Source organism: Saccopteryx bilineata, chromosome 6 (genome assembly GCF_036850765.1).
Source record: "Saccopteryx bilineata isolate mSacBil1 chromosome 6, mSacBil1_pri_phased_curated, whole genome shotgun sequence".
In the NCBI taxonomy this organism is placed as follows: Eukaryota; Metazoa; Chordata; class Mammalia; order Chiroptera; family Emballonuridae; genus Saccopteryx; species Saccopteryx bilineata.
Genome location: NC_089495.1, coordinates 124,386,144 through 124,413,032, shown reverse-complemented (window position 1 = coordinate 124,413,032; position 26,889 = coordinate 124,386,144). Strand labels below are relative to the sequence as shown.

Sequence of the window (26,889 nt, the reverse complement as noted above, 5' to 3'; positions counted from 1 at the left end):
GAGAAGTGCCCATCTGCTTCTCCACCCCTCCCCCTCTCCTTCCTCTCTGTCTCTCTCTTCCCCTCCCGCAGCCAAGGCTCCATTGGAGCAAGGATGGCCCGGACACTGGAGATGGCTCCTTGGCCTCTGCCCCAGGCGCTGGAGTGGCTCTGGTCACAACAGAGTGACGCCCCCTGGTGGGCAGAGCGTCACCCCCTGGTGGGCGTGCCGGGTGGATCCCGGTCGGGCGCATGCGGGAGTCTGTCTGACTGTCTCTCCCCGTTTCCAGCTTCAGAAAAATACAAAAAGAAAAAAAAAAAGAATCAATGAATGAACACATAAAGGAATAATGTGACTACAGCAGCCAATGTTTAGGGGGGCTCACTCTCACTGTATGCCAGGCGCTGTTCCAGTCACTCATCATGGTCATAGCTAGTGAACAGCAGAGTTGGGGTGTGAACCCAGGCAGGTCCTGTGGCAGGCATGGGCACCAGCACCGGGAAAAGGCAGAAGGGAGCACAGGTTCCCAAGACCAGAAGGTGCAGGGGCTGGGGCAGGGCTGGGGCTGGGGCAGGGGCAGGGCTGGGGCAGGGGCAGGGCTGGGGCAGGGCTGGGGCTGGGGCAGGGGCAGGGCTGGGGCTGGGGCTGGGGCTGGGGCTGGGGCTGGAGCTGGAGCTGGAGCTGGAGCAGGGGCTGGGGCAGGGGCTGGGGCTGGGGCAGGGCTGGGGCTGGGGCTGGGGCTGGGGCAGGGGCAGGGGCTGGAGCTGGAGCTGGGGCTGGAGCAGGGGCTGTGGCAGGGGCTGGGGCTGGGGCTGGAGCTGGGGCTGGGGCAGGGCTGGGGCAGGGGCTGGGGCTGGAGCTGGAGCTGGAGCTGGAGCTGGAGCCGGAGCAGGGGCTGGGGCTGGGGCTGGAGCTGGAGCTGGAGCAGGAGCAGGAGCAGGGGCAGGGGCTGGGGCTGGGGCTGGGGCTGGAGCTGGAGCAGGGGCTGGGGCAGGGCTGGGGCAGGGGCTGGGGCTGGAGCTGGGGCTGGGGCAGGGCTGGGGCAGGGGCTGGGGCTGGAGCTGGAGCTGGAGCTGGAGCTGGAGCCGGAGCAGGGGCTGGGGCTGGGGCTGGAGCTGGAGCTGGAGCAGGAGCAGGAGCAGGGGCAGGGGCTGGGGCTGGGGCTGGGGCTGGAGCTGGAGCAGGGGCTGGGGCAGGGGCTGGGGCTGGAGCTGGGGCTGGGGCAGGGCTGGGGCAGGGGCTGGGGCTGGGGCTGGAGCTGGAGCTGGAGCAGGGGCTGGGGCAGGGGCTGGGGCTGGGGCTGGAGCTGGGGCTGGGGCAGGGGCAGGGCTGGGGCTGGGGCTGAGGCTGGGGCTGGAGCAGGGGCTGGGGCTGGAGCTGGAGCTGGAGCAGGGGCTGTGGCAGGGGCTGGGGCTGTGGCAGGGCTGGGGCAGGGCTGGGGCTGGGGCTGGAGCAGGGGCTGTGGCAGGGGCTGGGGCTGGGGCTGGAGCTGGAGCAGGGGCTGGGGCAGGGGCTGGGGCTGGAGCTGGAGCTGGAGCAGGGGCTGGGGCAGGGGCTGGGGCTGGGGCTGGAGCAGGGGCTGGAGCTGGGGCTGGGGCAGGGCTCCTGATTAGGCTCCAGCCCCTCCTTCCCTTGGATGTTCTCCCCAAGGCCCAGACAGCTGGAAAGGAAGTGAGGCCCAGACCTATCACAGGCCATTAGCCTTTTAATCTCCATAACCTCTGAGAAAGTCAGCTAACAGCCAAGCCTGGCTGGAGCTGTTCAACAACAGCTCCCAGGCTCAGCTTGGGGTTCTGGGTTCTGGGGGCCCTCTTAGGGTCAGCAACAGCTTTCCCAGGACACTGGGGCTGCTGCAGGCAAAGCTTCCCACACCTATGCCCCAGCCAAAGCTCCTGGAGGACCCACTCAGAACAGACTATCGGCATGCCCACCCTCATCCTGAAACCCTACCTCCAGGATGCTGCCCAGTCAAGCTGACAAAATCCTCAGGGGCCTCAAAGACCACTCTCCACTTCTGGTATAATGGGTGGAAGGAGAAACTGTTGTCAACCTACTCTGGAAACACAGAGAAGGAAAAAGAACAGGAAGGCAAGGGGCTGGACATCAGACCCATGAAGAGGTGGGTAGGTCTTGGAAAGGGAAGTGCCCTGGAAAAAGATGTTTTAAAAAAATGGCTATACACAATAATGGTAGAAGATTCTGAGGTCCTAGTGGACCAGGACCACACATCAATTCATTCAACAAATATTTCTTGAGCACCCATGTTGGGAAAATGAGTCTGTAAAATTAGTATTTTTTGAGTTTCCTCACTTTTATTGTTAAAAAATGGCACTGGGCAGCCACGTGAGTGCTTGCCCTCAGAGCAGGGCAGTTGACTGCATTCCTGCTTGGGAGGGGCCATTGTTTTGCTAATGTTTGCTGGAGGAGGGGTCTTTGTGGGCCCAAGTAGTTTTGCAAGGAGAGGGAGAGAAGGCAGTGTGCTGAGGAAAGAAGCCAAGCTTGCAGAGGAGTGCAGATGCAGGGAGCTGAGGGGCTTTGCGAGCTCCGCTGAGACTGGTGGGGCCTTGATTCCAGGAGGAACCGGAGAAGATCCTCCTGGTTGTGGAACCGGAGAATGTGTCAGGGCTTTGTGAGTCCAGAGTGAAAGGAAAGTGTTTCCCTGTGTGTTTGCTTGTCGGCTGGTGCGAGACTTTAATAAAGGAATGGCCTCCCCATTCTTTGGCTCCACTGTTTCTTTACTGTCTGCCTGAATCCAGCGAGCACCTGCAGGCACACGGCCACGATGGTGGCGGCCCTTGGCCAACCCACTGTATAGTTAAAAAAGAAAAAAGAAGACACTGCAGGCTTTGAGATGAATCTGAGTGAAAACTGTGGTAGCACACTGTTTTTGCGTTTACTACCCAAAACTTCCAGACAGATTCACAGTAGTCCCTTCCGTGCAAGGAACCTAGTCTGGTAAGACAGTCCAGGATTTTTTCTGTGTGTATCACAAACCTCTTTTAGAAGATGTCAAAAGGTAAGAATTCCCTCCCTAAAAAAAAAATAAAAAAATAAGTAATACATATGAAGAGAGACACCCACAAAATTTTAACAATTGGGGAGAGAGGGTTCATCAAAGAACCCCCTAGGTCTGTAGATCTCCATTTAAAGAAATGACTAAGTCTAATGGGAACTTAGAATTTATTTGAATTATTTCTTCATCAAACTTTTATCAACACAAACACAAATGTTCAAGGCTCTGCCGCCAGAGAAGGGTGAAGAAAAGTTTAACGTGATCAAAGATGGAAAATTCCTCGGAGAAGCTGAGGGAAGATGGGAAAGCACTGAGGCTGTGAACAGCTGGCCTCCCCCGGGCTGTCGCTGTCGGGGGCACGCAACAGAATGGTGGCCGGGTTTTGAACACGGGATCTTTTTCTCTTGTTCTCGTTTCCCCATGAACCCATCTCAGCCACTACAAACTCCCCATAAATGTCACCGAGAACTTCCTGTTCCCTCTTGAGATGCAAACATTGACTATAAACAGCCCTGAACTTTGCAGCAAACTGTGCGGGTGGAAGCAAGGGCTGAATTTTAAAGGCGCACAGGGCTTGTCTAATTTGATAAGTAATTCCAAATCGAATTACACTTCACACTTTGTCTGGGGCAGGAAACGTCTCATCAGAGCCTGGTCAGGAATAGGGATGCCAGAAATCTGAGCCGTCGCCCTCTGGCCTGAAAACTCTGATTAGAACACCAGCACAGAATGTCGGGCCTCTCCTCTGGAGAAACACGGGATTTACAGACTCAAAGGTTCCTCTCCCTGGGAGCTCCTGCCCTTTTCCAAGAGGAGACCCAAAAACATGAAATTGCAGTCTTATGGTCTCTGTGTGGGTGGAAGGGTGCATGAATCAAACTCTCCCATGATCCCGTGCCCTTGCCAGGACATGGGAGGGAACACAGCAGTACCAGCGCCCACCCCCACCCCCACCCGACGCCTTCATTCATGCAGGGGCCACGCTCCAAAGTCGGAGTGCCCACTTTCACTGCCCGCCCCTGCTCCTCCAGCCATTCTCTCCCCAAACCCTCTACAGCAAGCCTCCCCTGCATTGTCTGGGCAGGAATCTCAAGAAGGTCTTTGTTTCTGCCAACATGGTTTCAATTGTCCCCATTGGGAAAAAGTCAGATTTGGACCCTGGCCAACCCTCCCCCACTCCCCCTTCTGGGATCAGTCCTCTTCTGTTCCTTTACTTGCAGCCGGCTGCCTTCTCTCCCCCCCCCCCCCCCCCCCAGAGGACCTCACCACTCAGGGCCTACTGAGACATCAATCTCTGGGCAGAGAGCAGGCTCCAACCTGCAAGTCCTCATTCACTCTGGAGACCCTGCATGCAGAATTTACACACGGGAAGGCCTGCGACGAGCCCTCCACCTCCTGTGCCAGCACAAACTTTTTACTTGGCTTTTGAGGCCCACTCCTCTCGCAGGACCAGAGAATGTGCCCAGAGGTTTCTTCCATCCTGGGGAAGGAACAAGAAGTCCCTAACCCATTCCACTCGCTGTCTGACTCTGAACAACCCAGCTTCCAGAACCCAGCCCCTGCCCAGCCAGGCTGCCCACCGAGGAGGGGGGTCGAATGGCCAGCCAACCACAGAGATTCCATTACTTCTTGGCAAATGTCTGCAAAGTTGAAAAGATCCTCCCTGTGGATGGATGGAAAAGGGCCATTTGTCACAGGGTGGAATTTCCTCTTATCTGGATGCCCCCTGACGGGGGAGCGGAGCCTAGGCCTGAACCCTCTCCTATCAGTAGGGCTGTCAGCAGACACACACCAGAGCTGGGGGTAAAGCGCAGACAGAGGCCGGGCACCGGGAGCTCGAGGCAGAGCTCCCCTAACTGATGAAATCATCTGAAGTGACTAAAAGGAAGCGGGTCTCTGGGGTGCGACAGGGCCCCCCACCACCACCACCACCGGCCAAGTAGAAGAGCACTTTAACCCGAAGATAGGAAGCAAAACAATGCCCTTCTCTTGTGCGGATCTGCTTGGGCCGGATGCTGCCTGAGGCTCCCCTGTGCCCAGGTCACTTCAGAAAGGCCAGGGCAGGGAGGGGGCTGCACCGGGGCTGGGCCAGGAGCAGGGGACACCTCCTATCAATCACAGCGCTCGGGGGGTCCAAAGTTGAGAGGAATTGGGAAGATTTAAGCATCATTTTGAATCCTGTCACCCACGCATTTGCGACTCCTGTTCTGGGCTGGTGGGAGTTGGCACGGCTGGGGTCACTCCTTCTGCCCACCTCTGGGTCATTCCTGCTCCGGAGGGCAAGAGGTCTGGAGGCAGTGGACTTGTGGCTCGGGGACCTGCAGGTCCCTTACACAGTGTGGACCCTGCAGACAGCACTTGGACTGTGCCCACTGGCCTGCAGGCCTGCTCAGATCTGGCACATCTCTGAAAGATGCCACTGCCCACCACCCGGGGTCACTTCTAGCCCCTACTCTCCCACAGGAGCTACTCAGCTGAGGAGAAGCCAAAGAAAAGCCCTGTGAAATCTAAGACACACCCTGGGGTCTTTGCAAGTCATGGGTCTTTGCAAGTTCAAGACCCATGACTTGAAGCACTCTGAAGTGAGAATCTATGGCCTACCCAGGGAGTTTCAGACACACACTCCACTCCATCAGGCTCTCCCCAGGGAAAAACCAGTGTGTGTGGACAGCTGCTAGGCCACCACCCTTCAGACAGACGCCCCTGAGCCCTGTGCTGGGTCAGACGAACAGTAGGCATGGTTTATCTTCCCACGTGCACTGGGCATGAAGTTTGAATACACCTCTAGAGTTGGGGTTCCAAGTAGACAGAGAGCCAGTGCAAAGCACACAGGGGTCACCCCTCACCCTGAGTCTCAAAGCATGAGCACCTGCCCATTCAGACTTTCCTTTCCTGAAATGCTGTCTTCTCACAGCTTCCAGGCAGCTTCCACCCTGGTCCCTGGCTGGACACTCACTCCAGAACTTCCCTTGGGTGTTAAATGCCAACTTCTGTCCAGATTAATACACCAGTGCCAACCAGATAGTTCCCGAAATCCATCGTGGCTCAGCAGACATCTCACTGTGCCGGGCCCTCTGCCCAGTCATAGGTACCCAGGGCCCCTATCCTAGTGAAGTCTGGATGTCTCACTGAACATGTCCCAAACTGAGCTCTGGCCCCTCCAGCCGCCCCGCCCCCCCAATCTAGATCCAGCTCTACTAGCTAGAACTCTAGGCCCAGGTTTGCTCCCTCCTTTTCCATCCCCCCAAATCCAACCACCCATCTGAAGCCCCATCCATTCTAACCCAACACATCTGCAGTCAGTCACCCTACCTCCCACTTCCTCAGTCACGCTATCTACCCCATCACCATGAACTGCCCACCCCCTCAAAGCACCAGAATGGATTGTACCAAATGTAGACTAGTCACATCATCCCCACCTCCCCACTCAAAAGCCCACGTGGTTCCCACCGCACCTGGGGTAAGAGAGTTCCAAGGCCCCAGAATCCTGCGGCTGGATTCCGTTCCATCCCACTCGCTGTGTGACTCTGAACAAGGAACCTAACCTCTCTCGTGCCTCAATTTTCTGATGTGTAAAATGCGGTGAAAATAAGATTTGCCTTCTAAGAGTGCAGAGGACCAAACGAGGCATTGGCAGAGCACCCAGAATGGAGCCCAGCACAGCAACGCTGAGCGCTTGCTAATGAAATACAAGCCCAGGCCAGAGCTCCAGTTCCATTTGTGTACTGTCTCCTTGGCTCCCAAAATCTCTTCAAACAAGGCTCCTCACAGAAGTCCTCTCCCTGCTGCTGCCGGAAGCTCCTTACTGTCTTCCCAGGGTGGTTAATCTGCACCAGTGCACCGGGTTCCTCTATCTTGTCCCAACGGCCCTGATTACAACCTGTGACTGCATATTTCGTTCTCCTGACCAATGCCTGGCTCCCTCACCAGGTGGGAGCTCGGAGTCCCTGAATCACTGCTCACAAATCCTTACACATCAAAGCACCCCGTGAGATGCTGCTGGTTGGATGAATGAACGAATAAATGAATAAATGAAGATGGACAAATGGTGAACTTGCTGCCCTTTCCTCTACCCTCCTCTCTTCCCAGAGCATAGTGGGAGGCTGGCCACTAACCCCCAATAACCCAGGTGGTGCCTGCCCCCTCTCGAGGTTCCTGCAGAGTTTGGTGTGTGGCAGCCTATGAATGAGATGCTAAGTTTCCGGCTTCCACCGTCCTTCTGGAGCCACAAAGCACGAAGGAGGAAAGATGGATGGACTTCCTGGGTCAGCTCCTGCTCATTCAGGAAATTTTGCTCAGGAAATGGATGGGGCGGGGGCTGGGAGCACCCACTGGGAAGGGGAGGTGGGCAGGAACTGGCTTGCCAATGGTGGGGCCCTAGTCCCACCCCCAACCCCACCTACCCCAGCTGGGGCTCCGGGCCCTGGGGGCTCTCCTAGAAGCACTGCAGAGGTAAAGAGGGGCAGGCAGGGCTGGTGGGCAGCAGGCTCCAATCAGAACGCCGGGTCCCAACCTGGACCCTGTCCAGACTCTCAAACCTCAGCCAAGCTGCTCTCCAGCTATAGCTGGCCTGTCCCCCACCCCAGCAAGAAGTGGGGGTCTCCTACGTGGAGGAACCAAATGCCCTGGAAGAAATGCCACCAACAGCAAATATCTGGGAATTAGCCTTTTCATGGGTGACTTTTCCCAGAGTCCATCCATTTGCTGTCCAGTTAAACATGAGATAACACTATCTCAAACTTAGCGTTACCCAGGCAAGTGGCAAACAGAATTTACTGAGACATAATCAGGGGCCCCAAAATGTACAAGACCTGCCCCTGACCCCAGGAGCTCAGCTAAGACCTAAAGACACAAGGGACCGGGCTGGGTCATCAGAGGGCTGGCAGGTGCACATCACTTTACAGTTTATAAAGCACTCAAACTTGCTTTATGGCATCTAATCCTCCTCTTCCTTAAGAGCCTACACTTCCTGCGGTAACTGTGACTTTTGAAACCAGACCAAAACGACAAGAACTATAGCAATAATGTGTTCTGATACAAGCTTCAGTGAAAGAAACTTTGCGCAGGCTTTGGGCCAGGCTCCGGGATCTCCCACACTCGCTGGGAGCCGACTCGCCCTCCCCTGCCCACAGGAAGACACCCCCCCCCCCCGGCACCTTCTGTACCCTAGGGGTGACCTACTGTGGGATTGAAAGTGCCCGGTGTCTCCCAGTTGCTCTCAGAAGTCAGCACAGAACCTGGAGGCCCCCAGGGTGGGAGTTTCTCCCCTCCCAGGTCACTCGCCAGCAGCTCCGGGAAGGAGCCACATTCATATGGTAATTTCTGCCTAAGAACTGGCAGAGGCCCCTCCAACTGCCGGCCTGGAGGTGGGGGAATGGAGCCTGGCCCTGCCAGATCTCTGCACTGCCTTCCCAAGACCCCAAGGAGTCCCTTCCCAGCACGCTCCCAGGCTACGAAGCCGAGCAGTGGACTCCATGGGACAGCCCAGGCGGCTGCTCTGGGAGCAGGCAACCAGATGTGGTCGGGGCTTCGCTCACATACTTGTGTGGTGTTTAAAATGACAACGGACACACATTTGCTTTACAGTTTAACTTCTCTGTGTGTGATGCACAGAGTGGTCTAGCCCTTACCCACTCCCTGGCTCCCACAGGTGGCTCCCCGCCAAGTCTACCCTCCCAGGAAGGAAACAGAATCACTCCTCCACGGCCCAGGCTGGTGGGGAGGGAGAGCATGTCCTCTCAGGGAAAGGGGAAAAGAAACCGCTTCCCACACCCAGTCCTCTCCCCAACAGTCCCTACTGGGGGGAAAGCCCCACCCCCTTCCACACACTTCCTCTCTCCCGCTATGGCCCACTGCTGCATGCCCCCCCCCAGAAAGGGCAGACAAACCTCCACTTCCCCTTTCTGCCTAGTTCTGTACCCCTTGCAGGTACAGGCTGGCCCCCTGCGCCCCCAGCCTACCCAGCCAGGCCTTGATTCATCCTGATCCACGGGCTGGGACCTGGGTTCACAATGGGAAACCAAGACCCCTGGCAAACTGCGGGATCAAAGGTTCAACACCCACTATGGGGGAAAGTGCAAGGTGCTCCCAGCAACTGGGGCTTAGTAACAAACCCATGGCACGCCCAGTCTGTGCTGGTGAGCCAGGCTGTGCCATACCACCAGCAGTTCCCCCAGAGCAATGGAAACACATGCCCACACCAACCTAAAGCCCAGTGTTCACTGCTGCACAGGCCACAGTAGCTCGTCAGCTGGTGGATAAATGAAATGCGACATGGCCACAAAATGGAATATTATTCAGCCATAAAAAGGAATGAATAAGAACGTTGCCCATGGATGAAGCTTCAAAACACTGTGCTAAGTGAGAGAAGCCAAGCACAAAGAGCTACCTACTATAGGATTCCACCCACACAAAACATCTAGAACAGGGCAAGTCACGGAGACAGACAGCAGAGGAGTGGGTGCCAGCGGCTGGCAGCAGAGATGGTGGGGTGACTGCTCCTGGGTAAGAGGTCTCTCTGGGGGTAGATGAAAATGTTCTGTAATTAGTGGCGATTGTTACGTAACTTTGTAAACATACTAAAGACCACTGAACTGTACACTTTAAAAGAATGGCTTTTATGGTATGTGAATTACATCAATAAAGCTATTACTAACAGAAAAAACAAAAGTGCTGGTGACCTGTGAATGTTCCCCAAAGAACAAGAGTGGAAAGTGTGTCCTTCCTGTCCACGCTGGTCCCCAGCTCAGATGCAGCACCCAGCCTTCTTGTCCCGCTACCCTGCCCAGCTCTAAAACCTCATGGTGGGGTGGGGACTCCTCAGCCCAGGGACTTTCCTATTTGCTCACCTTGAGCCTCACACCACCAGTACTGACTAGGAATTGCCTCTAATCCTAAAAACATGCTCTCGTGCCAGACTGGAACTTGAGTCAGAGAACGACCAGTAGCAAGCACAGAAGGAAGCCACAAACTTCGACCTGAAAGCTCAACCAGCAGCCAGAAAGGCTGAACTCAGTTGATCCAGGTCTCAGGGCACGAGGAAGACAAGGGAAAACCTCTGGCTCCCCAAGACATCTGCCCAGCACGTTGCTCCTGGAGCCGTAACGTCGGAGCCCCTCCTTGTACCCAGACCAGCAGGTCGGGCACAGCGGCCACAGGACTCAACCCTGGCAGGCAGGCCGGGGAAACAACGGCGGGAACCTGCAGCTGCTGGGGGCTGGCCACCGCTGCCTGGGCCGTATCTGGCAGCATCCAACCCAAATCCTAAGCACGCCAGGCAAGAAGGGCATCCTTCAACTCCATGAAAATGAGAGAAATGAAGACCTACTTTCACAGGGCCACACAGGCCCCTCAAGGTTGCTCAAGGTTTAATTATCACCTTAGCACTTGAGTCTCCGAAGTGCCTATGGTGTTAATTATCCTGTAGTCCCCACATGTCCTTGGAGAGCCCCACAGTGAGCTGGGAGGAACCCAATGAGGAGTCAGCTCAAGGGGCAGAGGTGGAGGGGGCTTCCCTGACCCCCAACCCACACCCCAAACACACAGGCCCTTGGGGGACCAACCTCCCATCCCTGACTCACAACCTTATGAACTGGCAGCAGACAGGAGTTTCTGCTGCTTAGCCACATGAAGAAACTGAGGCACATATGGGGGGATGGGGAGATAGTGGTTCACCCCTCCACATCCCACATGGACATGGCCCCAGAACTCGCTCTGGAAGATGATGACATGAGGTCCTGCAGCTGGGCCAGGGTCTCAAGCACTGAGGTCTCAGCACCTCGGCACTGTTGAGTGAGACCAAACAGCATGGTGGGATGAACATGAGAAGCTGAGTAGTAAGACAGAGGTGACTGCTGACACACAGACAAGGTCCCAGGAGCCTCAAGGAGATGGGGACCTGGCTGTCCAGCTCCACAAGGAGCCCTGGAGGAGGCTGGGGAGGAAGCCAAGATGTGGACGGATGAGAGAGGCTAGTGTAGGGATCTTATGTTGAAACCTCACGCCAGGGCAACAGGAAGCAGGCATCTGCTGAGGTGTGCAGTGTGGGGGTGTGGCACTCGTGGAGGGGAGTGGCTGGAGGAGCACCCAGCCACAGACCCCAACCCCTCCTCTGCCTTCCACTACCATACCCCTCAGCAGTGCCCCTTCGGGCAAACCTTCCCTTCTAGCCTCACTTCCACTTCTGAACTCGGGGCTGCTTCCTCTCCTCTTACCCATGTTGGCTCATCCTGCTGCCCTACATCCTAGCTACAAATGAGCTGTCTTCCTGGGGACCCCGCTGTCCCAGAATGCCTTATCTTAGAGCCAGTGAGCGCTTACCTCCTATCTGGACTGCAAGTTTCCAGAAGGCCTGCCTTGTGTAACCCTCCCACGCGCAGGGCTGCCCTGCGGTTGGGACTAACAACCATGGTAGCATGTACTTAGCGTCTCTGTCTAGCTCTGTGCTAAACGTTCTATCTCCATTCACCCTCATGATGATCCCACGAAGTGGGAGCTACTAGTCTAAGTTCTTCACATAGAGAACCGTGGCTCATAGGGGGCAGGTCATGTGTCTAGGGCCAAAGGGTCAGTGAGAGGTGTGCAAGGACCCAGGCAGTTCATTCAGAATGACAGGGCCAGAACCACTGGAAGCCTCCGGAAAGGCTGACTTGGCCTGGACGCTGGGGTGGGGCTGCTACTTGGGCCCAGGTCTCTGACACAGACAGGGGTTCCCAACCCTTCTTCCACTCTCCCCTTGTCTCCCACAGGGGTTCCAATACAGCCAAACTGGGAGGGATCACCACTTTCCTGATGTCTGGGCTTCCATCTGGAGTCACCAGCACCCTCGCCAGGCCGCCAGGCCTCCCCCAGGACACTGTGCTCTCAGAACTCAATGCCCCCACTTTCTGCCTCCGGAGGCCTTCAGCCTGCTGGGCACTAAGGGGGTCCCGCGCTATAGTTTGTTTTGTTTTGGTGACAGAGACAGAGAGAGTCAGAGAGAGGGACACATAGGGACAGAAGGAAGAGAGATGAAAAGCATCAATTCTTCATTGGGACACCTTAGTTGTTCATTGATTGCTTTCTCATATGTGCCTTGACCGTGGGGCTACAGCAGACCGAGTAACACCTTGCTTGAGCCAGCGACCTTGGGTCCAAGCTGGTGAGCCTTGCTCAAACCAGATGAGCCCGCACTCATGCTGGCGACCTCGGGGTCTCGAACCTGGGTCCTCCGCATCCCAGTCCGACGCTCTATCCACTGCGCCACTGCCTGGTCAGGCTACAGTTTATTTCTAATAAATAGCCTTATTTACTTATTCTCTCAGAGTGGGAAGGTACAGGGGCCCTTCCTCAACAACCACCACACCTCCCTGGTGACGTCTCTGCTTTGTCTCAGATTTCATGTCTGTCCAATGGGGCCAGAGCCCAGCCCGTGGGTTTTGAAAGGAAGCTCTGGGGTCCATGGAGGTGGGCCATGGCCCGGAAGTGCGGCCAGAGCTCCAGAGAGAATCACCAAAGTGTTCCCACCTGTCAGCTCCTCCCAGGCAGGGTGGGTGACACCCTGGTCAGCATTCCATTTTCCCACTTTTTAAACAACTGCATGGGAACCAACAGAGAAAAGCCATATAACACTCATTCGTTTTCCCATGAATGAATCTGGGAAGATGACATTGTGCCGTGGAAACCTTCTGGCTCATTGTTCACTTCTCTGCCTCAGTTTCCACCCTTGTCATGTGAGGAGTGAGGTGGCCCCACCCACCAGCTGGTGAGAGAGGTTGCCTAAATGGAAGATGAAGGCTGAAGGACCCCAGGCACCAGGCCCAGAGTGAATGGTGGTCAAGACGGTGTCCGTGGGGGTTCCAGCCCTGGCACTCTGACAGCCAAGCCACCGGTGACAGGTAACGACAACACCTTAGCAGAGCATGTGGTCTGTGAACTGGCCACGGTGCCCCTGCCGCTCAGTGTCCTCTCCACTGGGCTGGGTGGTGAGTAAGGCCAAGAGCTATGGAAAGAGGACACCCTGCCTGCTCCTTTGGGTCGGTGACACCCCTTCACTGTGCTCCAAGCTGCTCTGCCAGCCTCTGGCCCCCACCTGCCTTGTGCCCCGGCTACAATGGGCCTGCTGTCCAACCTGTCATTAGTACTTGGGGCCCATGAATGTCACCAAGCAATAGGCAGCTTCTTCCTCCAGCCTCGGCAGACAAGTAACAAAAGACACAGATCCTGTCCTTACTTCCTCAGCACCAGGGCATGGGGGCGGGGCCGGCCTCAGCTGCTCCAATCCCCTGCCACTAACAAATGCTGCCCCTTTGCCCTTTTTCTTAAAAATGACTCTGAGAAGACTACATGTCAGGAGAGCAGGACGCATGGTGACTCTTACAGGGCTATCGAGTGGGTCTCACAGAAACTACACAGTGTATGGATAAAGCTGCTGTCAGCACTGCATTTCCATTCAAATATTAACTAAGCAAGGCCTGTGGCATCCAGAGTCTGGGACGGTGATCAATAAAACAATCCCTACACTCGCCCTGGCCGGTTGGCTCAGTGGTAGAGCGTCGGCCTGGCATACAGGAGTCCCAGGTTCAATTCCTGGCCAGGGCACACAGGAGAAGTGCCCATCTGCTTCTCCACCCCTCCCCCTCTCCTTCCTCTCTGTCTCTCTCTTCCCCTCCCGCAGCCAAGGCTCCATTGGAGCAAAGTTGGCCCGGGCGCTGAGGATGGCTCTATGGCCTCTGCCTCAGGCGCTAGAATGGCTCTGGATGCAACAGAGCAACACCCCAGATGGGCAGAACATCGCCCCCCGGTGGGCATGCCAGGTGGATCCCGGTCGGACACATGCGGGAGTCTGTCTGACTGCCTCCCCGTTTCCAGCTTCAGAAAAATACAAAAAAAAAAAAAAAAAAAAGATTAGGAGAAAACAATCCCTACAGTACTGTGAAGGACAGACTGATGGCCACACACGTCCTTACCTGGTAGTCCTGTGACTGGCACCTGGAACTGGGCCTGGGAGATAAGAGATAGGACCTGGAAATCGGGAGGCCGTGTCCATGCACATTCCACTGGGGACACCAATAAGGACGCTCTGTGACCATTGGATGACCGCATCATTGGGCACTTGGTGCCTGGTGTCACAGAGCAGGGGTGGAGCTGGCAGGTGCAATGGGACGGAACAGGGGTGCCCCAGAGGCTGGTGAATCTCCTTCCCAACAACCACGTGGGGGTCACTGTCAGCAACGCAACCCCAACCTGGAGCTGGGGTTCCCACGGTAGCCCTGGGTGCTCAGGGACTAACCTCTCACAGAGGGTGTCCCCCATGCTCAGCTTCAGGAGTGACAAGAAATTGGGGGGAACTTCTGCCATACTCCAGCTGCTGAACCACAACTGAAGCATTTAAAAATTGTATGTAGGCAGGCCCTGGCCGGTTGGCTCAGTGGTAGAGCGTCGGCCTGGCGTGCAGGAGTCCTGGGTTCGATTCCCAGCCAGGGTACACAGGAGAAGCATCCATCTGCTTCTCCACCCCTCCCCCACTCCTTCCTCTCTGTTTCTCTCTTCCCCTCCTGCAGCCGAGGCTCCATTGGAGCAAAGATGGCCCGGGCGCTGGGGATGGCTCCTTGGCCTCTGCCCCAGGCACTAGAGTGGCTCTGGTGGCAACAGAGCAACACCCGGAGGGGCAGAGCATCGCCCCCTGGTGGGCGTGCTGGATGGATCCCGGTCGGGTGCATGCGGGAGTCTGTCTGACTGTCTCTCCCCGTTTCCAGCTTCAGAAAAATACAAAAAAAAGAAAAAATTGAATGTAGGCAGAAATAGCAAGTAAGAGGGGATTGGGTATCTTCACCTTTCAGGGCCTCTGCGCTGAGCTGCCCCTACCCCAGGAAACCAGGGCTGGTTACTCAGTCTGCTCTGTAGGTGGGACAGCTGAACCCAGACAAGGGCAAGTTGCAGCTCTTGCCCCTGCAGAACGCTGGAAACAGAACTCGTGACTCCCTGGGTCTCAAAGGACTAAGCTCTCTTCATGTCCCTCAGAGCCTGGTCACAGTATATGTAGTTCCCAGTGGTGAGGAAAGAAAAGGCAGGACAAGGACAAGGACAAGGATAAGGAAAAGAAAGGAGGAAGGAAGGAGAGGCGAGGAGAGAGGGAGGGAGGGAGGGAAACAAAGAAATGACCCCACCCATACCCCAGGGAGGAGCCAAGGTAGAAAGAAATCACACCCACCACTGTGCCAGCCCCAGAACAAGGCTCATAATGCCCCCCACCAGGTGGGCAGGCTAGAGGGCCACCAGCTAGGGCAAGACACACCCCCAACCTGTCACTGGACCTGCGCCTCCGCCAGACTCCCAGCCTGCTCCTCACAGAGCGACCGCAGTATGACTGTCCTCGGCCCACCGTCCTCAGCAGTGTTCCTGGGAAGGCCTCCAAAGGCTCCACAGAGCTCCTGAGAACAGGTCCCTACCTGTCCAAGGAACTAGGTTGGCGCTCAGTAAACAAACTGAAGCTTGGCACCGGGAGGCAGGAGTCTGGGAATGGAGTCCCACCCAGCCAAGGGCTATGATTTTTGCGGGAACCATCTTCCCAACATCCTCCCCGCTGTAGGGAGCTGGGGCCCCCCGGGATCATCAGCCCCAGACAAAACGACCCCATACCTTAACAAAGCCTAATGGACATTGATGGCCTAAGCCAAGGTTGGGGGACATGAGAAGAGGGGCAGGCAGTCATGACAAGATATGGAAGGCTAGTGGCCACTGCAGATGAACCGAGATAGTAACGAGGCGTGGACAGCAAGCATGTGTCCTCTCCCGCTCACGAACTGAAATAAAGTCATTCTCCCTGTGCACATGGCCAATGAGAGGAGGGAGCCAAGGGTCCTTGGGTGGCACGAAAAAGCCAGCTCAAGATTGAAATGGTGGGGGGAGGGAAATCAGATAACGGAAGCTCAGCCACAGCGACCAGTTTCCTAAGAAAGCCCTGAGACCTTTGACATGGCAGGAAGCTGGGCTGGCTCCAGGCTGGTGGGGGGCTCTCCTTCAGAAGGGGTCTTCCCTTCTGCTGAATGACTCTCAGCCCCTGAGGAGAGCCCTATGTGACAGCGCAGCTCAGGCCTGTGGTGACAACAGGAAGTGGGGAGGGCATGGCAGCCTGGGGGGAAGCAGGGAGGGGGAGGGGAGGAGAGTCAACCCAGGGACTCCGGTTGCTCAATGGGTACAGGGCTTCTGAGGTGAAAGCCCTGTGATCCCCGTCCTCGTGGCCTGGGACACTGGGCTTGTCCCTCAGGGAACCTCCAAGACCTGTCTCTGGCTTGGGTGAGGCGGACCCATGACAGCGCTGGCAACGGTCTGCCTTGTGACTGCCCCCTCCCATCAGAACAGTGCTCTGTCGCCTCCATCTCAGAATGCTCCCTGCCCTGGTGCATAGTAGGTCCTCCCCACGTGCCAGCCAAATTGGCCTTCTGCTGGGCGTCACCGTGCTGGCCCCAAGGAGCAGTGGCTGACAGAAATACAAGTGGACACAAAAGTGTCCTCACAATAACTGAAGAGGGAAAACCCATGCAATTATAAAGGACTAAGGGATGGGGCTTTTTCTGCCTCCTCCCTGAACAGATTTTCCCGCTGGGATCCAAATTGAATTCTAACCAGGATGCTGTCCCCACGGCCAGAAACCCGTGGCCGCTTGGCAGTTTCCTCCAAGACAGGAATTTCAGACTTCTCTCTGATGAGCAGAGAGCTCCCCCGACTTCTGACAAAAATGCCCGCAGACTGCACAGCAGGGAGGAGAGGGAAGAGAGGGAAGGGGGGAAGAAGCCAGCAGCCTGCAAACTGAGGAAATCCCGGGGGACGTTTGGGATGAAGTTTCAGAGCAGATGGTACTGCCTCTGAGCACCTCAGCTTTGGTGCAAGGGGTGACGTGCTGTGCCGGCTGTGGGATGTGACTCTGGGGCTTCTCCCAACATCTCCACTTGGCTGGCATGTCCCTTTGAAGGCATGTTCCCAAGGAGCTGCTCCTTACCCCTCATACTGGACACGGAGCAGGACACCTTCCCATCAAGGTCCTCTAGCAAAGCACATGCATTCCAGGCCCCCACCTGCACGCTTCTGACAACATGGTACATCCCAAACCCCCCAGGAACCCAGACCAGCTGCAGCAGAAACTACCCCATCGCAATGCTGGCCACCGGCATCTGACTCCGGCATTGCTAGTGTCTGTTGAAACTGATCTCCAAGCCGCCTGCCCTCAAAGGCTGATAATTGTAGAAGGCAGCAGTGGCCAAACCTGGGTTCCTGCTGCTCTCCTGGACGTCAGGGAAGACCCTTGCAAAAGGGAAATTGACTCCTCTAAGAAACTCCCGCTGGGGGAGGACCTCACCACTCTGCTCTGCTGGCCAAATATTTACAAAGAGATAGCTGTGGCTGCACAAAGCCCTTTTCTTCTGTCTGAGACCGAAAATCTGGGCCCCGCATGGAGACTGAGCTTCTGCTGCCCTTCTCCCAGGGACAGGAGATGTCCCATCAATCTGGACCTGGGACCCTGGGGAGGCACTGCTCCTGGCCCTGACGCTCGGCCATGGAGAGCCGCGGAACAGCTGGGACACCTGAGGGCCACCCTGCAACCGGTACAAGGCTGGCGGGAACAAAGGGAGCGGAGGACTCACCCTAGTAGCAGAGTCGGCTGCACCGGCCGCCTGTGAATGCAGCCCGCCCACCAGGTCACATGGCTCGGAGCCGAGCAGAGGATCAAAGGGGCTTTGTGGCTTCGGAACAAGGAGCTTCCCAGAGCGCGGGCAGAGGTAGGAGGGACTGTGACTGCCTTTGAAGGGAGAACTGGCTCTGAGGGGCAGGGTGAGGGGCGCGGGGGACAGGGTGGGGAGCAGGCAGAGAAAAGGATCTCCGGGCAGCCCGGGACTTTGCGGGGTGTATTATTCGTGCATAAGAAGCTCCAAGGAGTGGAGTTCCCAAGCCAGCCTCAGTCACTCCAAAAGGAAAGTGACATGGTCCCCGGAGAAGAGCTCCAGGAAGGAAAGCGAGAAAGCAGCTCACCTGCACGCCCGGCCAGGCTGCCCTTGCCAGGAGTCTGCCTGCACAGCCAGCAGCACCCTCTGCCCAGCCTGTCCTCTGCCTGACTGCTGGCTGGTGCCAAGAATCTGATATGCCCACAGGCACCCTCGCTCCCTGCTGCCCCGCGCCCCGTGCTTCCCCTTTGCCAGGTGTACCCCAGATGCGTCCCCCACCAAGTCCTGACCCCTACCAGCCCAGATGACACACCTAAGCTCTTGGAGGGCCTCACCCAGGGCTGCAGGACTCCTCGGGAATGAAGACCAGACCCACAGCTTGGAGCTGCTCTGGCCTTCCAGGCAGCCAGAGGTCAGAGCACAACCAGCCCTGTTTTCCCTCAACCGCCAAGGTGTGCCATGGGGGAGAGGACCCTGCAAGTGTGAGGCAGCGGGAGAGGGGCTGGGCTGGGCTGGACTGGGGCTGGACAGGCGGGAGTGGGGGCCAGCTCACCCTGAGCTCTTCTTTCTGGAGCCTCAGAACTCAGATTCTAGCCCGCTGCAGCTCCTCCCACCCCTCCCGGCCTGGGCAGTGAGTCAGTCTCCTCCTTTCTCCCCTCCTTGCAGGCCCCACATTGAGCTGGGACCCCCCCCCCCCGGGGGAGGGGTGGACTAGGTGATCCCAGAGGAGAGAACTCTGGAGCAATCTTGCTGGGGCTGGGCCTGTATGCTGGGATGGGCCAGACCCACCCCCTGCCACAACCTTTGACCCCAAGTAAGTGAGTCATTCTCAGGCATGGGCGTGGCCAAGCAGGCCCAGGCTGACTCTCATACTGAGGAGAGTGCCTGGTGGCTGGTTTGGGAGACTTTCCTGGGGCAGGGAGCCCTGAGTGACACCTGGGAAGGCTGTTGTAGGGCCAGTGGCTGGTCCTCCTGCCTCCTAGAGGATTAAATCCCACCCAGCCCCCATGGCCGCCACTCTTACTCCCAAGATGTTTCCTGGACTCTGCACACTCACAGGTTTCTGGTTCTCAGACACCCCCCCCCCCCCCCCCCCCCCCCCGTGGCTGGTGGGTGAGGGCCCAGAGCACCCACCCACCAGCCACACAGGCAAGCTGACTAGGTCTAGCTGGTCTACCTTCCAGGTTCCTCAGAAGCCAGCTCTTCCCCATCAGAGCCACTGGACCATCGAACCCAGCCACTCCCCACTCCTGGAGGCCAACTTTACCCCCAGCAGCCTCTAGAACCTTCAGGTTTGCCACACAGATTTCAGGGGGCTGCTGTCCATGTCCCTCCCCACCCCCACACAGTGGTGGGTGCAGAGCTGCTACCATCAGTCTCTGGACACCGAGCCAAAGACAGGGAGCATCCAGGGAAGGGACTGTGTGGCCAGAGTCCCTGTTCCCATCTCAGTGGAAGAGAGGCTGTGGTGGGTCTGAGATGTGGGCTCAGAGTCAAACCCCAGAACCAAGGCCCCTTCACTCACGATCGCTGTGGCCCATAACTTAACAGCTACAGATTTGGCCTTCCCCATTTGTAAAATGGGTGCAATCAACCCCAGTAGCAAGAATCAAAGCAAGAAGTGCATATTCAGAACCAGGAAGGTGATTTCCTAGGACAGGGATTGGGGGAATCCCCAGCTGGCCCCGCCTACCAGGCTGCGCCCTTGTTGCAGGAGCCTGAAGGGCAGCTCCAGGAACCAGTGACAAAGGATGCCAAGAAGGACTTCTGTCACTTCCACTCTGCACCTGCTCAGGTGGCTTCCTTGCTTCGCTGTGGGCAGAGGCTTCCCCCTTCCCAGCCCCCTAGAAGCCTCCTCCCCTGCCTCTGGCCTTGCTTTGTCAGCCAGCTTTCGGGCCCCACAGGCTCCTCCTAGGGCCCACCACCCCTTCCTGGGTACCAAGTAGGCAAGCCACCTGCTCCCCAAGCCCACCCCTCACCCTTCCTCCTCCAGGGAGGCGGCCTGGGTGCTCCCTACACAGCAGTCCTCACTGATCATTCCATCAGTGGGGGTCTTTAGGGTCCAGGAGAGGGAATCCCTGTGCCTGAAAAGCCCTCTAGCCCAGGCACTTTTCTGACATACACCTTCTGCCTGTGGCGCAGCTTGGCACCCCCAACGTTGGGCACAGGCTTGGCATCTCAGAAGCCCGAGTTGATGTCGCTACCTCATCAGTCTGCAGCAGAAACAAGCTGAGTCGCACATGCAATTTCAGAGACTCCAGGAGCCTCTTTAAAATGGTCAGAAGAAACAGGTGGATTCACTTTAATGCATTTCACTTAAGCTAATAGAGCCAAAACAGCATAAACTCAACATGTACTCAGCATAAAAAAAGAAAGATTGTTTACACTTTTCCTTCTTTCTGTACAAAGGCCTTGAAATCCAGCATGCATTTTACAGTGACAACACTGCTCAATTTGGATGGTCACATCTCAAGCAGCCAAGAGCCATGTGTGGCTAGAGGCTATAGTACTGCTTGGACAGAACAGCTCTCAATACTATCAATGTTACCCAGGGAGTACGCCCAACCCCTGGATGCGGAGTCCCATGGATCATTCTTAGCACTGGTGTGCAGCCACACCTCAGGCTGCTACAGGACACAGCTCCATTGAATACTCAGTGGTGTCCACTGGCAGATGCTGCTGAGGCCATTGAGTCCTCTGTCACGGTGTCTCCTTGTGGGGGAGGTACCAAGCTCATTTCTGTCAGGTTCCACTACCAGAGAGAATAGAACATCTCCTAAGAAATTAACTTCTTAGACATGTGCTAAGCACCCATCAGACTGTTTCAAAGACATCAATTCCTGCCACTGCCAACCCACAGGTGCTCAGGCAGGGATTAACCTCTCACTCGAAGGCAGCTGGCACAGGCTGACCAGTGACTTGCCTTGAAAGGCCTAGCTCAAGAGCGATGAGCTGGGCTGTTGGAATTTCCCCCAGCAGCATGGAGCCAGGAACCTTCTTGGTAGAGAGCCCAGAAATATGGAGGTCATGAAGACATGGGGGCTGGAAAACTATTGAGGGGCCATTTGCAGAGAGAGAGAGAGGGAGGAATGACAGAAACACAGGCAGAGACCCCAAGAAAGTAGGAGGGAGGAGGGGAAGGTGGCCAACATCCAGGCTACTGCAGCAAGGGCCCCTCCCGAGCCAAGATGTCATGGGTACTGGCTTCCCCAGCATGTATACGCTGCCAATAACCAACTCATCATACCCTTGTTCAGTTACTTCAAAGTCACACAGAACTGCACTGATTAAAAAAGAATCTGTAGTGACAGAAAGCAGATTGGTGGTTGCCAAGGGGTGGGGGATTAATAGGGAGAGACTGCTAATGAACATAGGGGTTCCTTTGGGGTGATGAAAATATTTTAGAATTAAATGGTGGTGATGGTTGCACAATAATATAAATATGCTAAATGCTACTGGCTGACCAGGCAGTGGCGCAGTGGATAAGAGCGTCGGACTGGAATGCGGAGGACCCAGATTCGAGACCCTGAGGTCGCCAGTTTGAGCGTGGGCTCATCTGGTTTGAGCAAAGTTTACCAGATTGGACCCAAGGTCGCTGGCTTGAGCGAAGGGTTACTCGGTCTGCTGAAGGCCCACGGTCAAGGCGCATATGAGAAATCAATCAATGAACAACTAATGTGTAGCAACAAAAAACTGATGATTGATGCTTCTCATCTCTCTCTCCGTTCCTGTCTGTCTGTCCCTATCTATCCTTCTCTCTGACTCTGTCTCTGTAAAAAAAACAAACAAACAACTAAATGCTACTAATGGTAAAGTCTGTGTTCTATGTATTTTACCACCATATATATATTTAAAGAAAAGAGGGATTTAATGTGTTTTTTTTCCCCTTAGCCAGTTTGTTTTGTTTTATACCTTAAAACTAGAAAGCTTCGTAGGAAATGAATGGATTGTAATATTGATACATTAGAATGTTTTATATTTTTAATGTTATTATTATCATTTTTTTTTGTATTTTTCTGAAGTTGGAAACGGGGAGGCAGTCAGACAGACTCCCACATGCGCCTGACCAGGATCCACCTGGCACGCCCACCAGGGGGCGATGCTCTGCCCATCTGGGGCATCACTCTGTTGCAACCAAAGCCATTCTAGCGCCTGAGGCAGAGGCCACAGAGCCATCCTCAGCGCCCGGGCCAACTTTGGTCCAATGGAGCCTTAGCTGTGGGAGGGGAAGAGAGAGACAGAGAGGAAGGAGAGTGGGAGGGGTGGAGAAGCAGATGGGTGCTTCTCCTGTGTGCCCTGGCCAGGAATCGAACCCGGGACTCCTGCACGCCAGGCTGATGCTCTACCGGCCAGACCTGTTATTATTTTTTTTATTAGAGATTTGTCTGCGAGCCAGATGCAGCCATCAAAAGAGCCACATCTGGCTCGCAAGCCATGGGTTCCTGACCCCTGATATAGACATCCAGGTTCAATTTCCAGTCAGGGCACACAAGAGAAGTAACCATGTGCTTCTCTCCCCCCTCCCTCTCCCCTTCCTTTCCCTCTTCCCTTCCCGCAGACAGTAGCTCTGTTGGTTCAAGTGTTGGCCCGGGGTGCTGAAGATAGCTCTGTTGGTCTGAGTGATTCAGCCTCAGGCACTAAAAATAGCTCAGTTGATTCAAGCATTGGCCCATGACAGGTATTGTCCATTGGATCCCAGTTGGTGCACATGCAGGAGTCTGTCTCACTATCTTTCTTCCTCTCACTTGAAAAAACAAAAACAAACAAACAAAAAACCCAGAGAGCCCTAAGAGAAATCATGAGTCCTGTGCCACTCCTCCTAGAACTGGTGTTACCTTCTATGGCAAGAAAGGTTCTGCAAGTGTGATTAAGGCCTGGCAGATGCAGGCATTACCCTGGATTATCAAGGTAGGTCCTAAATGTAATCACAAGTATCCTTCTGAGGGAGGCATAGAGGGGAATTTGAAGAATACAGAGAAGATGACCTCGTGATGATGGAGAGCAGTTGTAGAGTGATGTGGCCACAAGCCAAAGGCTGCCGGCAGCCAGCAGAAGCTGGGAGAGGCGAGGAGGGGTCATCCCCTGTAGCCTCCAGAAGGAGTCAACCTGCTGACACCCTGACTGAGCTCATTCACCCTGATTTCAGCCTTCTGGCCTCCCTAACTGTAAGAGAATAAGTTTCTGTTTGAGGCCACCAAGTTGTGGTAACTTGCTAAGTGGCCACGCAGCCCACAGTTCCAGCCTCAGCCCACATGAGCTGTGAGCTTTCTTATGCCAACAAAGAAGCCACACTCACAGCTGAAGGGACTGTCTCCAGGCCATGTGTCCAGAGCAGAACAGGGTCTCCCCCAGCCCTGAGGGATTGTGGGATTTCCCAAGGCTGCCGCTCAACCCTCACCCACAAAGCAGAGGGAGTCCACCTCACTGGGCACGAGGCTGCCTTGCAGTGGAAAGAGGATCCCAAGGCATCTGGTGAGCAGCCCCACAGGTCAGCTGTCCAGTAGCAGGGAAGCCACAGTGGGGGGTTAGGGTTCCCTCATCTAACTGGGCCTACTTGGAGAAGAGCATAGTCTGGGAGCTGTCTCCTGCTCACAGTTCAGGGAAACCCACGTGATGCCCAACATACCTTCACTCTAGCAGGCAGCAGTATTAGCAGAAGGGAGGGGAAGTGGTTATATGGCACCCCACACACACACACACACACACTCACAGGTGCACACACCTGCCCTCACCCTAGTTCCCAGGCCTTTCACATTTCCCCTGTTCAAAGCCTGGCTGTGGGCACAAAGCTCAGCTCTCCTACCAACTCTTCCAACCCACCACGGGCAGACTGCATGGAGTATAGCTGATGCTTCCCACCAAACACCATGAAAAATATCCTCTTTCATCTGTAGGCCTGTGGCTGGGATCCCAGCACAGGGTACAGGGGAAGGGCTGGGCGGGTTCAAAAATTGGGTCTGCCAGCATATCGGGATCCCACATGCTACAAGCTGGCACTCAGACAGGTGCTGGTGCCCACACAAGCCCCTATGGTGCCCTGGGTTGGGCGGGCAGTCCCTGCAAAGTTCCTCCTAGCAGAACAGGGCTGCAGTGCCTGGGTTTTTTTGCCACATTTGGTTGACATCTTTCTCTTTCTTCCAGTTCCTTTTCAACTTGACCTAGGGGGAATGGTTGGGCTCTCCCTAATTCAACAAGTACCCCCCCCCCTGATTTGGCCCAGTTACCTCCTCCAGCTGTTACCTTTCTCCCTCTCTGAACAGCCCAGCCTCCTGACAGTTGCTCTCCATTGTGGTTTCTATCTCCCCACCACCCACTCACTTTGGAAACTTTGCTGTCTGGCGTCTCACTATTTAAACCCAGCTCTAGAAAAAAATCCCCATCACCAACATCCAGTTCCAACCCATCTGACCTTGGGGCAGCACGTGACATGCATTAACCACCCTCCTTCCTCTCCTCATCCCCCAAAGCAAGGGTTTAAACAGTCTCCTCTCCCGCACCTCAGTCTCCTCACCTCCACTGCCAGCTTCAGCCATCACCCCAGGCTGACATCTCTGGTCTTGACCCCCTTCCCAGCTCAGTCACATCTTTGCAGTCTGCTGTTTTATGAAAATCTACATTTTTCATTCAGTCCCTGTTGTCTCCCAAACCTCACCTAAAATCCCATTAAAAGTCACCACCTCTAGGAAGCCCTCCAGATGCTCTCCATCAGATGTGACCAGCAACTCCCCCATCTTTCTTGCTTCTTGAGTCCCACCCAAACCTGGAACCCCTGCCAGGCTGACTTACCTCCTCCTGAGTCTCCTAGGCAACAGCCTCAAGAATGGTGGCTAGGAGGCCCATTTCCTCCCTTCTAAGAAGGGCTCCTCCCACCCCAACCATCAAGTTGCATCTTCCCCTCCCAAGGACCTATAATATACTTTCCTTTTTCCTTTTGAAAAGCTATCATTGTATCAACAATGTGTTTAATTAAATTTTCACTCAGAACATTGTTATTCACCTACAGCCAACTCTATTGTTCAGGAGTGGGTCACTTTGTAGCTCAAAGTAGCCCCAGACACATTTCCATGACCTCCTCCCCACCATGCACCCCAGGGCTGAAAATTTTTTGCAGACACAAAACTAGAATCCTAAACACCAGGCAATAAAACAATCAGACCCTGCACTAATTTCAGTGACCAAAAGAAACCAAGTGTGTCTCACAGGGGAGGAGTTTGGCCCTGAGCACTCGCTCAGGGGTGTCAGGAGGGAAGGCGGCCAGGTGGGGGAGCTCCAGGTCGGCATCAGGTGCCACATACCTCCTCACTCTGAAACAAGGACCAGAACAAGAGCACAGCAGCTAAGATGGTAGTATTTTGAGTCAAACAATAAATGGTTTGGTATTTAGAGGCGGACTGAAGTTCCGAGACAGGGTGGAGAGGGACATAGTAAAGGGCAGGAAAGTTTCTCAATCCTGGGGCACATTACCACTTAAGGGGACCGTCTAAGCAATACAGATGCCTGGGTTGGTATTTTTAATTTCTCAAGGGACTCTAGGACATAGTCAGGGTTGAGAACTACCGGTTAGGACTGACAGACCCACACACCCAAGACTAAGCAAGAGCTTGATAAAATGAGCTGAATATATACAAGAGACACGTGGGCGGAGCGGGGGCTGAGGGTCAACAGTCCTATTGTCCAAAGGAGCTCTGCCCTCTGGAGGTCCCATCCTGCCTTGGGACCACCATGAACCCAGCACAAAATCATCCTGAGCTCACACTAGGTTTACATGCATAAGATCCGTGAGTTCTTGCTACCTGAACACGCACAAGGGGCCGTGGCCGAGCCAATGGGCTTTTTACTAAGGGTCTCCACACTGCCCACTACCAGGCTGAGATGGAAGAGAACAGGCGAAGGACGTCCAGGAAGGGATCCAGAACATGCTACTGTGGCATAAAAATTATTTTCAGCAGGCGTTTGAGTTCCTGAAATCTCTTATCTGACTAAAAGCAGAGGCTTCCAGAGCTCAACTGTCATGAATCCCATCGTCTGAGCCACCAGGGAAGACTGACTCTCATCACAAAAGATAAGTGTCTACACCAACCCTAAGTAGACACAGTAACGAAGCTAACATCCCTCCCACCTATTCTCCAAAGGGTTCACTTATCTTTCCAAAATGTCCTATGTCTTCCTGTAAGTCCTCTCATTCTCCTCTTCCCCTACTAAGAGGGCATACAAGCCCCAAATTCTCACAACCCCTTTGAATCACATTTTTCCATGAACCCCTACATGGATGTGATTAAATCTGTCTACTCTCCTGAGAATGTAGCTCTTGTCAGATTAATTTGCAGACCCCCAACTACTAAACCTAAGAGAGTGGAGAAAAAGATTTTCCTTCCTAATACCTAAAAAAAAAAAAAAAAGAAAAAAAAAAGAAAACTTTCATGGCAGATCTACACCTTCCCCACCCATGGCCAGCAATCTGGGCTCCTGGTTCTCAAAGTCTGTTAAAGCAGGAGAGCCTGCCAGGCAGTAACCAGCCCCCCAGATTTCTGCAGTCAAATAAATTTGGCAATTGCTACCTTTTCAGTCCCTCTTTTTGGATATTTACAAGTATATATCGGTATACTAAACGTATTAAATTTTGCAATACAAGTGGTTTTTCTCTTTTTTTTTCCTTTTTTTTGTTTAAACTGTTCACCAAACTTGTTGGACCATGGAACCCCTTTGCCTCTATAATGCTTATTAATGGTCCCACAGAGAAAAGTTTGGAAAACACTGGTTTACATGTTGTAAGCCCCTCGGCTCTGCTCTTGCCCCAGGCCAGACATCATCAGATCACTCCATCCAATCTGGACACAGGTTCAAGCAGGAGCAGGAAGTCCGAGCTCCACAGGTAGGATGCTTACCTGGGACAACCACAGGGGCTGGAATCATACTTTAAACCCAGATTCCTAAGTTACCACGAGGCACAGGAAGATCTGGAGGCACTGTTTACCGAGG

General features: G+C 54.9%; 1 protein-coding gene and 1 long non-coding RNA gene across 10 annotated transcripts in view; one reads left to right on the top strand and one right to left on the bottom strand.

Moving 5' to 3' along the window:
- Window positions 1-26,889, bottom strand: part of SEPTIN9 (septin 9) — a 164,269-nt gene that overhangs the window by 17,967 nt on the left and 119,413 nt on the right. Inside the window, exon 1 of one of the 9 annotated variants that reach the window (XM_066234083.1) lies at window positions 18,464-18,553. The exons of 5 other annotated variants lie outside the window; for them this stretch is intronic. The gene's annotated coding sequence lies outside the window, so the exon portion shown is untranslated. Of the gene's footprint in view, window positions 1-13,938; window positions 14,069-17,613; window positions 17,747-17,998; window positions 18,081-18,463; window positions 18,554-26,889 lie in introns of those variants that run through there. 3 more of the 9 variants (XM_066234082.1, XM_066234081.1, XM_066234080.1) reach the window with 3 other exon arrangements.
- LOC136307614 (uncharacterized) lies at window positions 17,701-18,713 on the top strand. Its single transcript, XR_010725965.1, has 3 exons — window positions 17,701-17,748; window positions 18,166-18,322; window positions 18,577-18,713. It is a non-coding gene; the product is annotated as an uncharacterized lncRNA (long non-coding RNA).